General features: G+C 36.9%; 1 pseudogene; it reads right to left on the reverse strand.

Moving 5' to 3' along the window:
* Positions 1-2,466: 2,466 nt before the first annotated feature.
* LOC131314528 (sanguinarine reductase-like) lies at positions 2,467-8,752 on the reverse strand (annotated as a pseudogene).
* Between the last annotated feature and the right edge of the window lie 5,244 nt (positions 8,753-13,996).

Consider the following 13,996-nt stretch of genomic DNA (forward strand, 5'->3'; position numbering starts at 1 on the left):
ATCGAGGGGGCTTTTGCAGGAATCAACGGCATCCGAGGTGTGTAGGGTGCTTGATCCGAGCACCTCTTTTTCGTGTGAAATCATATACACGAAAAGGGGTGCTCGGATCAAGCACCCTACACACCTCGGATGCCGTTAATTCCCGCGCACGCCCCCTCGGTTTTTTTTATAGAATTTTTGGATGGCTCGGATTGGCCGTCTGGTGGCCGGAGACGGCCCAACGCGGCCGTCGGTACGATTTCCCTCCGCCGGTGCCCATTCTCATAGCAACAGTCTTATTTTTTGTATAAGGCAATTTCAAGCTCAAAAATCATGTGTTTACGCAAATAATTTCCTTTATCACTATGGATCTTGTTTGATAGATCTCATTGAGATCTTTAATACGGTGCAAAAAAAATTGAATTTTTTTTTCATTTACATTATTTTTGAGTTTGAAAATATGAAAGGAACTTTTTATTTGGGTTTTGTGGTATGACCCTTCTTATTTTTGAATGAGAAGTTTCAAAATAAGTACTTATTTTTTAAAAAGGTTTCCGGAACGGAGCCTTATTTTGCGAGTTTTTGTTTCCAATTATACTTAACTCTTCTCCAGAATTTTATTAAATGGAGTTATTTATAGGGAATCAACACTCAATACTCCCTACTCTTTTCATATTACATTTATATATCATCTTTTTGTTCCTTTTGATGAATCTGAAAGAGTTTAGACTAAATTAATTAATTATTTAACTTAGCTGATATACTCATGGTTAGTGTTAATTAATTTTAAATTTTTGGTCAAAGTAATTGAGATTAAGCACTCGTCTCGATAAGAGGAATTGGACAAGTATATCTGTTAGATCAAAGTGAAAAATGGTTCAGAAACAAAAAAAAAAAATGAGGCTCAGAAACAAAATTCATGTAGGCTTATCGATGTTTTAGAAACAAAAAAACAAAATAAGGCTCAAAATTTGTGTTTTTTGAATTTTGTTTCTCCTGGCATTATTGATCCTGATTTTATATCCGAATCATTCCAACACATTTATTTTTCTTATTGATGTTTTATGTTTGTAACTAATGAAAACGTGTTGTTGACTTGTAAAATGCCAGCAGAAACAAAATTCATGTAGGCTTTCTCTCTCAATTTCTTTTTCCTTACAGTTGATTGGTTTCTCTAAGATGAGACAACTAGAGCATCCCTTACCAAATTTCTTTTTTAAAACTAAACTGTGATTTGTTTATACTATGTTTTTAAAGTTTACTCCATAAAGATTGAAGATTTGGAGTTAAATGAATTGAGTTTTACCAAATTAAAATTCCTATTCAGAATCTGAAACTCTATTTTCTGACTTTCAAATCTACAATTATTTCGCTAATAAAGGAGTTACATAAACTATGCATTTAAATTTAATTTATTGTACTACTCCGCCTTCTCTCTCTTAATCCTAGCCGCCACAATTACATTTCTTCTCCCTTCCCCTCCCCCAAGGTTTCACAACCCCAATACAGTGGCGGGAGGGGAAGCGTGGTAGCAAAAACGAAGGAAAAAGAAATGAGTAGTTTGCATGGGAATTGCTTGAAGAGAATTGGGTTTTCGAAGTGGTTGGGTTTTTCGGATGTAGAGAGAGAAAAAGATGCTTTTGAAGAGAGGGAGGGAACTGCAGGTTCATTGAAGAGTTCCCATTGAGAAAGTTTAAGAGACCAACTAAAAGTCCTTAGTGAAATAATTCGTGTGCATAAACGTGAGAAAGAACCGGTGCGGGAGCGTGACAACGACTTCTGAAAATGTCACAAACTAATAAAATTCACGAGAGTAAGAACTGAGAGCCGGAGCGCAAAACAAGGATTGCAAGCGGAAGCAAATGATCCTACCAAAGGATTATGTGCCTTGCAGTAAAACTGTGGCCATGAGAGAGCGTGTGTGGAGGATTCAAGGGAGCTTGATGAGAAACAAGGAAACAGTTACTTTTGCTAACGGCGGAGATGGATGGAGCGGTTACATTGTGCTGCACTCAAAATTGTGACGTTTAAGTTGACAAAATTGAAAACCCGGCGTTTGATTTGGAAATCGTATAAAAATTCTGGGATTTAGTATAACTTTCTCAAGAATCAATACGAATAGAGTTGGCAGCCTCTTCTTAGGGCTGCAAACGAACCAAGTCGTTCGTGAGCAGCTTGAGGCTTGGCTCAATAACGACTCGGATTGGCTTGGTTTGTAATGAAAACAAACGGGCTCAAGTTACGCTAAAAATCTCGGCTCATTTTATAACCTAAAGATTGGCTCGAGTGGGCTAGCAAGCCCAATACGTGTAATATATACATTTTTGGGCTCGAGCTCGTTCCTTTTCATCACGAAACCGAGGCAATCCGAGCCGTTATCGAGTGAGCTTCGAGCTCCTTGCGAACGGCTCGGTTTGTTTGCAGCCCTATTACGTTCCTACTGCCTAATTCATTGCTGCATAAATATGGCATGGTACTCCTGGGAAATTGAATAATTACTCCCTATATTACTCCTAGTTATTTGTCAACACCAAAAACCTTTTGCAATGTTTATTTTAAGCTACAGCATATGTACTGTTACGTCTGTTATATACATACCAATGAAATGGAAAAACATAGTGTGCAGTTTTATTGAACTTGAGCAGCTTTAAACAACTCGCGCCACTTCTGCGGATCACTTCCCAGTCCTTCTCCCTACACAGTTCCGAATCTTTTCAGTCTACAGCTGGTAGATATGAGGAAATTTTCAATGGAAATTATATGAAACGATTAACAAAATCATGTCCATTCCAATTTTAAACAAAAAGAAAACCATCAAGTGCATATTGATAGACAGATACCAAGAACAGATGGTGCTGTCTTATATAGTTGTATGTAATTTGTATACATAACTATATCAAATGCCAATAAATCCTTTGTCCCAACTAGCAAACTTGACCATATGTTTGGAGATTGGAGTTGTGAAGAAAACGAGATCATGTTGCTTATATATATCTCCTCTGGGTAAACCAACTGCAGAAATGGTTTTTTGTTTTCGCTGTCCTAACAGTTGAAAACAAACAAATTACTTGACTTCTTTACTTAATTTTCTTTTCCAATCTTTTCCATTCTCTCATCACATACCCGAGATGCAAACATAACATAGACATTTCACAGTGGGAAAATATTGATGCAAACAGGAAAGGAAAAGGTATGCATTTCCCGGCTTTTACCCAACTTGCATTAGCACTGCTGATCAAAAAAACTTGCATTAGCACTTATAGCTTAGTACTACAAAGTACAAACATAAACATATGTAACCATTTTGTCATACTAGTGATTTTCCGCATCAACCAAACAATTGAAAATGTTCGTCGGTATACATTTTCATGTCAACCAAACATGGGGAAAAAAGTATCTACAGAAAAGGTATTCCAGAAAATGTTTTCCGCATGAAACAAATGGCTAAGTAGCAAACTGATTCCTGATAAAGAGGTTTTAAAATTCCTTCAGAAATTTACTGTCATACTGTGCCTGTAGAATGATAAGAAACTGATCTTTACTTTCTTTCAGCAGGCCATTTTGATCAATGAGTACTTGAGTAGAATATAAAGTTCTTCCATATCACCTTGTCCAGTAGCCTTCGCATGGGGCTTAAGTCTACTTCTTATAGGAATCTCTACACATTAGCCTTAATATTTCGTTTTCACCCCTCAATTATACTCTCCAATGCTCAGATCATATCCATTTTTGCAACCTAAGCCCTATGCTTATGGGCAAGTAGCGGGCTAATAACACACATGCCTAAAACTTGACCTTAATGACATCTCATTGACAAATATTCCCCTATTGAAAGGAACTTTTACTGCAGCTTCTGAGGAAAGGACAAACAATTCATCTGAAAGGCTTGGCTTGTCGTAAGTTTCCTCCTATACACCTGCTGATGGATCCGAGGATTGGATGAACGTGTCCTTATGAGAAACGGGTATGCATTGACAGTAAAGGTATCCATTTTGTTCACGGGTTCAGAGTTTTGGATGAAGCCTATCCTTAAGGAATCTTGTACTTTTAAGACGAACCACGTAGAATATTCTATGACATGAAGTTATCAATTCCTTTGCTTCAACGGGTCTCCAGTAAAGTTGAACCTAGTAAAGAGTAAGTCTTTCATAACTCAAACCGTTGATGGATATTTCAAACTTATACTTCACTTCCTAACCATGGTTATCGTATTCCAAAGCCAAGTATAACTACTGCAAAGATGGGAGATAGATTTCAACAAGAGGACGTGTTAGTCATTTTTCCTGTATTCAGTCCAATTTCTTTCACCGACTTCAATTCTGTTTAATGACAATCTTGGAGTACTAGAAGGACTCTAGGTTTAGATGGAATGAAAGGTTTAAACAGAATACCTACACATGATGTTCAATTGTCATGCGCATAGAACGAACAAATACTCGCATGAAGTATACTTCAATCATCATCAAATAATTACCTTGACTAAGTTAAGTTCATAAATTTCGCCTTTGGTAAACTCTATGTCCAATGCCTGTATGCAAGCCTCAGCAACAACAAGCCTGCTAACCTCACTGACAAGTTTATCTCCTGGGAACAATATGGAGAAATCAAAACCAAAGAAACATGCAAAAAACTGAAAATAATGCTTGTCACTGAGTTATTGGAGCAAATGATTTAGCTAATAAGAAAGAAATTAAAGCAGCAGAATTCTCACTGATTGTGGATACATGACTTTCCATGATAAACAAAATATTTAGCTCGTTCCACACAAAAGCAAAAGGATTGTCTTCTACCTTGTCCGACAACAACTGCACGCCTTTCTCCAGCGGTAGCTTTCAGAAGAGTATTCAGATCATATGACATGTATGGTCCATCTGTCAATCTCCCAGGTCTAAAAATATGATAGTATAAGTAACAGCTGAAGTTTTCAAATAGTATAGAAGCATTAAATTGAGCCAACAATGGATGACTATGTTTTCATTTATCCACCAGTTCTTGAACCCTTGGCCTGGGTGTTGGAAACTCAAACCCAAAATCAACCAGAGAAAAAGGGGCTATTGAACGGGAAACTTCATCTCTAATATTCAGAAAAAGATAGCAATTAGGTGTCACAGACCTGATTATTGTAAACGGAAGACCAGAACTGGGAACGAAGTCCTCACCCATCTTCTTATACTTGAGAACACCAAAAAGGTTCATGACACTAGAGAGAGAGAGAGACAATAGGGGCAAATGTCCAAAGCTTTTGGCCCTTGCTAAACCTCCCTTGACCAATTCCCAAGCATCTTACACATGGTCTTCCAGTAGTTCTAGGTTTCAAATACAGCTAGAAATCACAATCGATGTGTCATCAGAAACTGAAATCCTCACAGATGGTCTCTAATTCTCCTTTGCAACCTCTCTTCCTTTCCTTTTTATCATTCTAGTATCCTTCAATCACCGCTTGCCACCAAGTATTATCAGAAATTTCTAAACGACAAGCATACACAAGAAGTTGCAAAGAAGATAATTGCTCCAAATACAAATCAAACCTCAAACTTTGGCAAGCTACAGTGTCACCACTGAAGCTTTTAATGAGACATGCATAAGCTATATCTGAAACTTATGAGCAACTAAGAACACTTGCTCATTCTGTTTACTTGTACAGGGCTCTTCTTCTTCTTCTTCTTCTTTTTTTGGGTCAACCGGAAATTCGTACAGGGCTCTTCTATACCCTAATATAACATTATCTTCCTTAAGTTGACTACCCCTTTTTTTTCACCTGGGCTACCCCATTAAATAAACGAATGGCTAAGGGAGGCCAAAGTTAATACACAGAAGTCTCCACAGAATAACTGCCATCAATCTAAGTAGAAGGGCGAACAGCAATTTTGTGTTCGTGAATTAGATTAATTATAGTCTCTATAACTGATCAATGTCCTGCAAAGGACAGAAAGGAATGCAGGAGAGAAAAGAAACCAAACAATTGGTGTTTCTCACCAAATCTCACCACCGAAATGAAATGGGCCTTTTTGTGTGATCATTTTCCACCATTTCTCACAAATAACGATCCAAACAAGTGAGGGGTTCCCTTTCTCCACTTCTTATCATTTCTTACCAAACCCCGCAAACCAAAAGGGCAGCAAAATAATTTCGAGACAAGTATAACAAGTTCAGGGACTTCAGAACACTTACCAACAACTTGTATGCAATTCTATGTACACTAAGGTTTCGAAATGAATGCAAAAGTAACTAATTATTGTCATAACCAGTGTTACTATCAAGTACGGCAGTACCTCCTGGGTAGTTCATTGAACTTGGTTACACCTACTGATGAAACAAGAACAATTCTTTTCAGCGACGCAAAGATAAATCTAGTATCAATGATGGCGTTAAAATAAATGTCATGCACAAAAGACTATGGCCCATTTGAAGGCAGAAAACATTGAATAGGCATCCATGCTGTTTTTCCACAATAAATGTACAGAAAACACGTTTGGAAAGCAACAAATGAAAGATTTCCCAAGATTTGAGAAAGGAAGTGCAATGATGACGTGGATCCTATTTGAGATACTGACTATAGTTTTGGGGATCCTATTTGTTTAGGGACTCAGTTGTATTGATAAAACTACTGCAGGCCCCTTAGAGACGTATTATGTAATTGCATTTTCTCTAATAAATGTAAGTAACCAAAAAAAACACAATTTGTTCAAATTCTTTCTTTCAGAAGCAAATGATTTGGAATATTCCATTCTCGTAGCAGCCACTCCGAGAACAAACTTCTGACCAATGTACTTTAAAGGACTTTCATTTATGGACTTGGTTGGTGTCAAGTGTCAAGCTTGGATCTATTTGTGTCTTTACAGCAGTTACAGTTGCTTTATCTTTCCCAGGACACCAGCGGCTTTTTGAAGCATTAGTAATCCTACATCATAAGCCAAAACAAATACTAACTTCAAATTAATTCCACAAGGTATAGTCTTCACCTGTTCTTTCTGGTGTATTATCTCCGTCCCATCACCTTGATGGAAAAGCTGTTGTTCCAGTGCAACAAATAACATGTGTGACAGCCTATAAAACAAGAGTTAATGTCATTGACTCTAATTTATACTACATCTTACACAATCGTGGATTCTTCCAAAAGGGGGAAGAGAGCTATTTTAATCAATCACAAACCTCAAATAATGATGGATCAAGATACTCTGGGTTTCGAGTGTCCCCTTTCCATACCTGGCAATTTTAGCAGCTCTTTTCAAAATGCATATGGTGAAGAAAGAAGAACTTTGAAGCAAAGATTTGCCTGACATGCTAAAAGTAAAGCGAAAACGATAAGTAATGTTGCATCCCCATTAGAGTGTGATACATAGAGAACTTGAGACCATACCTGTAATTTTTCCTCATCTTGTTTGCCAAAAAGGGAAGTTACTTTCTCAGGATCTCTAAGTAAATGGCGTGACTTGATATTCCGGGTGAGCAATGAAGCAACAACTAACTATCCTGCATGAAAAGCATGAAAGTAAGTCCGCAGTTAACAGTCCAAATTCCACTAAACATGACCAATGAAAAAAAAAAAAAGACTGAAACCATATGTGATGCGCTGAATAACGAGATCATAACTACGCAGCTTTCAGAAGGAAGTGTCCGAGATTTATCATAACTACGCAGCTTCTTGAAGACAGTGCTATCCACTAAAGCACCAGCGATCCCTTTCCTCAAATATCAGCATGGGCACAGCAGGTAGTTGAGAAACCTCTAGATTGAAACCTCTAGATTGGTGAACCAAATGGGTTGAGCTCCTGCCCATGGTTGAGCTATCCCCCACGGTTCATTCATACAAGGAGACCTCCATGCACTCGTTGGAGGGTACCTTCACAGTTCACATTCTCCCTCACCTTGAGCAAAGATTCAACTCTCTCTCTCTCTCTCTCTCTCTCTCTCTCTCTCTCTCACACACACACACATCTCTGTCTAAGCTCTCAACTCCAAATGCCTACTACCTGCCATCTGCCAATGTTCCGCACTAACCACCTCACCAGACACCAGCCATCCCTCCACATTTTGAATAACAATATATCACAATCCAGTGATCCACAGCGACACAGGAGACTACATTACATCAGAAAAACGCAAAAGAGAATGCAAAGCACTACTCAGGGCACGTTTTCTTAATTATTATTATTTTTTTTTTTTTGGGGGGGGGGGGGGGGGGGGGGGGGCGGGAGTGTATAAATAATGCAGTGTGTACATCTCGTGAAATCCCCAGGGGTCGGCGTCGGCCTAGTGCTCAAGGCACTCGAGATTTGCTCTCTTGTAAATGGGCCAGTCCATACAGCCACGGTTATAAATGGACCCCAAAGTGGATGGAATTGGTCTCACAGATATGTGGTTGCGCGTAAATTGGCCCGAATACGTGGTATATAAATACAGTGAAGAAAACAAAAATCGAAGGCGGCAGTGGATGAGGAGGAGGGCATACCTACGCCACCGGAGCCGCCAACAACGAGAACCAGCTTGGAGGAGGCAGGAGGGTCAAATTGGGAATTTCGGGTCGAGTCTGAATTTGGGGATTGAATTACTTGCTGTTCTTCGACAGCATGACAAACTGGTACTCTAGCAGAGCTTGAAATGCTCTTAGAGCATTGATACCCAGCACACGTATTCAGTGGCAGGTGAGGAAAAATAGGAATTCTTTGAGGTGGTTTTGGGAATTTTTCGGAGGGCAGGGAAACATCGGTAATGGGAGTGAGAGTGAATGAAAGCTTCGAAGCCATTAACCAGCAAAGACACACACATAGGGAGAGAGTAGAGTTGAGTTTTGTTCACGTTCCACTCCATTTAATAGAGTGAACATTATCATCTTTTTTATTGGTTAAAATTGTGTAGATTTCATCACAAAGTAGTGTTATACTTACCAAAAAGTGTATTTCATGGTAAATATGACATCACTTTGTGGTGGAATTCATACCGTTTCAACAAATAGGAAATAGGGTAATGTTTACCCTCTTTTAATTAAGGAGGTTGAACAAACGAGAGAGAGAGAGAGAGAGAGCGAGGGGGGGGGGATGTGTTGCTAGATTGTGGTGGTTATTTGCACCGGGTTCGGCTCTCCTCCAGTATACTTGTGTTCATTATTATTTATTGTGTGGTTGAGATTCAATCTATACATCTACAATCATATCTATGGCTACACTTTTGCTACATGGACCTGGTCATTTACCACCCCAAAGACCACTGTTTTGGCTCGCCAAAACAACTTACCATTCCACTTTAACTTTTTTTTGAATAACTTTTAATTTTATTCTTATTTAAATTTTTTTCTCATTTGTTAGTTTTACGCCAAATTTTTGTAACTAATTAATTCGTCTCGACAAAACGAATCGAAAAAATAAAATAAAATTACTTTTACCCAAATATTTTAAAAAATAACTGCTTTTAAGTATTAAAAAAAAAGTCAAAAAAGTCAACCAATTTTTGCTGAAAGATAGTTATTTCACAAAAATATTTAGGTAATAGTAACAAAAATTTACTTTTTTTTAGCTTTTAATATTTGGATAAAAGCTAAAAAAAAATCCCAAATTTTTGCTTGTATGAACAATGTTACATGCACAATTTTAAAGCATAACTGTATCTGAAACTGTTGGTTGCACATATGTCTATGTAGGGGGCTGAAATATCCATAGTTCGGAAGGTACAAAGAGTTCTTTCGTACTCAGAACCAATAGGGCGGGATCCTCAGTTTGTTTGTAACATCACTACACGTCGTGGGAAGACACTCTGCTATGCCGCCAAGCGTGTGCTGACCCCTAGAGGCTCTCCTGAGCGTATTCGCTTCTTGGTATGTTTATCGCATGATCGCTCGGTAAGACCTTAGCAAGTTCGACAGCATAAAGCTTTCATTCGACAGGTACGTTATCGTTGGGGAAAAGATCTCGGGAATAGTTTTTGCAAGTGAGAATCAAAGGGTCATCTAGAAGCTTTCTACTTATTGCCGAATCTAGAAGCTTGCATCTTATAGCCGAAAGTGACATCATCTGTAACGCCCCGACTTTTCAGAAGCAAAATAAAATGATTCTTTAGGAAAATTTTGCTAAATAAATAAAAATTCTCAAAATAAAGGTTAATTTAGCTATTACAATTTCAAGATAAATTTACTGAATCAAAATACATTAACTTCAGAGCTGACTCTAGGCTTGACACGAATCCCAAGTATACTCGATCTCCGTTCCTGATATTCTTTCCGTGTCGAACTGCACCATCGTTGAATCCCCTCCATTGAATCCTGCGCCCTCTGGCAAATTGATCGCTGAAGCAAACGATTTGCCAGGATACAGACGTATCCGTGAGTGATAAATCACCAAGTAGAATAATTCGACCCAACTAGCCCTCTTACTTTACAGATAGCAAACAACAGGATAATAGTAATGCGAAGAAGTAAAACAGAGATTTTTCCATATAAACCAATTATTACTATTCATTAACCTAATTTGATTTTTAAGATCTCTCCGCGAGATCTTTCCTCCTCCAACCGCTAGCCATGCTTGGTCCCATGAGATCACTTCCATTTACTGTCGCAGATACACCTAAGTATACCGAGTGTGCACCCCAATAACTACAACATGGGGAAAACTTATCATGCCTGAATCACAACTAGGGTTCGCCTATCTTATATACCACTTCACAAATTACTTCACAATCATCACTGGACTCCCTCCAGTTTATCAATTCATCATTGGACTCCCGCTAGTTTCAATCTCATCACAAATCTCATCACATCTAAAAATCCCGCATGCAGGCAATTTCTAGAAAGAAAAACTTCTCAATTTATCCATTACCTAGCACCGTCTAAGTGAATTCTATTTCGCATACCACCTCATGTCTCTAGGGTCCAATCTAGCATTCAAATCAAGTAATGGTGCAACATACAATTAATCATATAATAAACAAAACAATTAGTGAGTAATGCAATCAAGCAATTTTTTTATGAATGGGCCGTTGCCCTTAATCTCGTATGGTCAAGATGATAATAAGAGAGAACTTTTTAAAAGAATTTTTTTAAAAATATTTTTCTAGGCTCCCATTAATTATTTCTAAGTAATTAGATTGATTAAAAACTAATTAAATACATTAATTAGATAAAAATATTAGAATAATTAACATGACCTTAATAAGAGTCTTAAAGGTCCTATGCAACCAGTTGAGTATCAAAAGTTGGGTTCGGAGGGTCGCGGGATTATTTTAAATAAAGATATTAACGAAAGTTGTCGAAAGTAAAATAAATAGATAATAAATAATCTAATAAATAAAATATCTTGAGATTAACAAGGTTTCATCTTTAGAATGTAAGGAGTCTAAATAAAATTACTCGAGCATTAATAATATGGTTTATAAGGTCGTAAGGTAATTTTGATTGGAAACACTAATAAAATAACAATAAATAGTAAATTAAATAAAAAAATATTAAATTAACAAGATATCATCTTTGAGATGCAAGGAGTCTAGAAAAAAATAATTTAGGTGTTAAAACGTTGTTTGGAAGGTCGCAAAAAATTTTCGTTTGTAAACTTTGAAAGATAACTAATAAATAATTTAATAAATAGGTAATTAAATAAAAAAATATGATCTTAACAAGTTATGATCTTTGAGGTGTGAAAAGTCTAGAAAAAATAGTTTGGGTGTCAAAAACGATGTTCGGAAGGTTGCAAAACACTTTCGAACCAAAACTGCCCAAAACGCAAGGTTTGACTTAGTCAAACTTGCGGTTAGACCTTCTGCCGCAAGGTTGAACCTGGTTCTTGCGGCCCGAACCTTGCAGCCGCAAGGTTGGATGCTGGGTTCATTTTTTTTTCATCTTTTCGCTACGGTTTTGATGCATGGGTCCGTTCGGGGCATAGGGTTAAGCATATAAATACTTAATATACTTAGAGAAGAGGTTGGAATGGATTATAATACCTTTAATCCGGACAAAACGATTTGGTGGAGTCCGGTGGATTTTCGTTTGGCGGCGAAAGATCAGTATTCTAGCAGCAACATAGGGCTGGAATAACTTGACCAAACATCTGCCGTTTTGGATGATTCTTGTGTCTAACGCGAAGATTTTGAAACTCTCTACAATTTTTGTGAAGAAGTCAAAGCCCGAAACCATTCGAACTAGGAGAAAAGTGGGGGTTTTCATAAGTCCTGTTTGCTGTCTGGAAACAAAAATTCGAAAATTTCACTGATCTTTGGACAACGATAACTCTATTAATACTTGACCGTTTTGGGTGATTCTTGGGTCGAAATCGAAGCTCTCGACGCCCTCTACAACATTTGTGAAGAAATTTAGGCCTAAAAACCACAACAACTAGGAAGAAACAAGCCGTGAATAGAGGGACGTGATATGGACGAAAATTGAAAGGGTGTGATCCCTCTTTTCTTGTTTCTGTTTATGTAGTGGACTAGGAGTGTTGTATTGTGAGAGAGAAGTGGGGATTTGGGGATAAGTATGGAGGTGGTGGAATGCGGAAGGAGAGAGAGATATAGTTTAAGGAGAGTTTGAAGGGGAGTGGAAGATTGGTTTTGATAGAATTTTGGTTAGATAGGATAAGAGATGAGTATGAATACTTGTATATCTAAAGTATAAATATATATCCTATATAAGTGTGAAAATAATATCAATTATACACATAATAATGTATAATTAATAATTCAATCTAATTAGTTATTGAATTAAGAATTTAACAATATAAATTTGTATAAAAAAAAAAGAGAAAAAAAAAAATTCGGGTAGTTACATCATCTACTTGTCTAAAACTCAAAGCCTTGCCTATAAATAAAAGGTAATACCACAAGGTAAAGAATCTAATCTCTCTCATTCCAACATTTCTTAATAAAAGCATACTTTTCTCTACCTCTTATGCTTTTACTAACTTGTTTGTCGGAGCGTTTTTCCGGAGGTACATCCCCCTTCGATTTTCAAGCACCCAGTTCATCGTTCTATCCTTTCATTGTACAACAATAAGGAGAAAGAAGTTCAAGGATTTTTTTAGCACCCCACAGTCTACTTGCATTTTATGGTTGCGGACACAATTGTGTTTGGAGTTGTATTTTAATGTTGTGTTACTAGACTTGTTGTGCTTGTATTTTACTCCCTCCATTTTTAAATGAGAGTCCATGTTACTATTCCGAACACTTCAAAAAATTGTTTATATCTTTCAATCTATAATGCTAAAAATATTCAATATGGATTTTATTTGATAGATTTCAAATAAATTTCTAATACAAAATTTTTAAAATTATAAATAATATTATAAATAATATTATAAATTAAAAGATATAAACAAGACAAAAATAACCAAAACAAATGAAAATGCACTCTACGAAGGAAGTAAGTTTTTTTCTTTCTTTCCGTTGTGTTTTGACTTGTTGCATTGCTAGACATGTTGGGATCTGACTTAATTCTTGCAATGGGCTTTGGGGTGGGAAATGGCCAGGTCCATGTGGCAAAAATGTAGCCAAAGATATGATTGTGGATGTATAGAATGAATCTCAACCACACAATAAATGATAATGGACACAAGTATATTGGAGGGGAGCCAAACCCACCCAAGTAAAAAAGAGAACACATGTGGTGGTTACAAATCGGGAGCTTCCAAATACATTTTTTTTATTCAACTAATGTTGCGGCGTTCGGAAAAAATTTCACATCTGTGTTTTTTGACCCTATATATTAAACGGGCACAACGCTAAAGGATAAAAAATTTATTTAATTTTTTTTTCTCATATTCGATGCACGCAAGCATTATTTTCGTTTTGTACACTGGAAAATATGTGTGGTGAAGAAAGGAATTTAGAGTACCGTCACACGATGCTCCATGAGTATAGGATCTCAGCATGTCTCACTCTAACCAAAAAAAATCAAAATTTTAAAAAAAAATTAGAATTGTGTGTTGTTTTTTTAATGATACTAATAGAATTGTGGGTTTAGAAACTCAGGTTCGAACACATTTATTTTTTTCTTTCTCATCAATAAACCAATAAATTATTAATCAAAAATGGGTACAAA

The sequence above is a fragment of the Rhododendron vialii genome, chromosome 13a (assembly GCF_030253575.1).
Source record: "Rhododendron vialii isolate Sample 1 chromosome 13a, ASM3025357v1".
Classification (NCBI taxonomy): domain Eukaryota; kingdom Viridiplantae; phylum Streptophyta; class Magnoliopsida; order Ericales; family Ericaceae; genus Rhododendron; species Rhododendron vialii.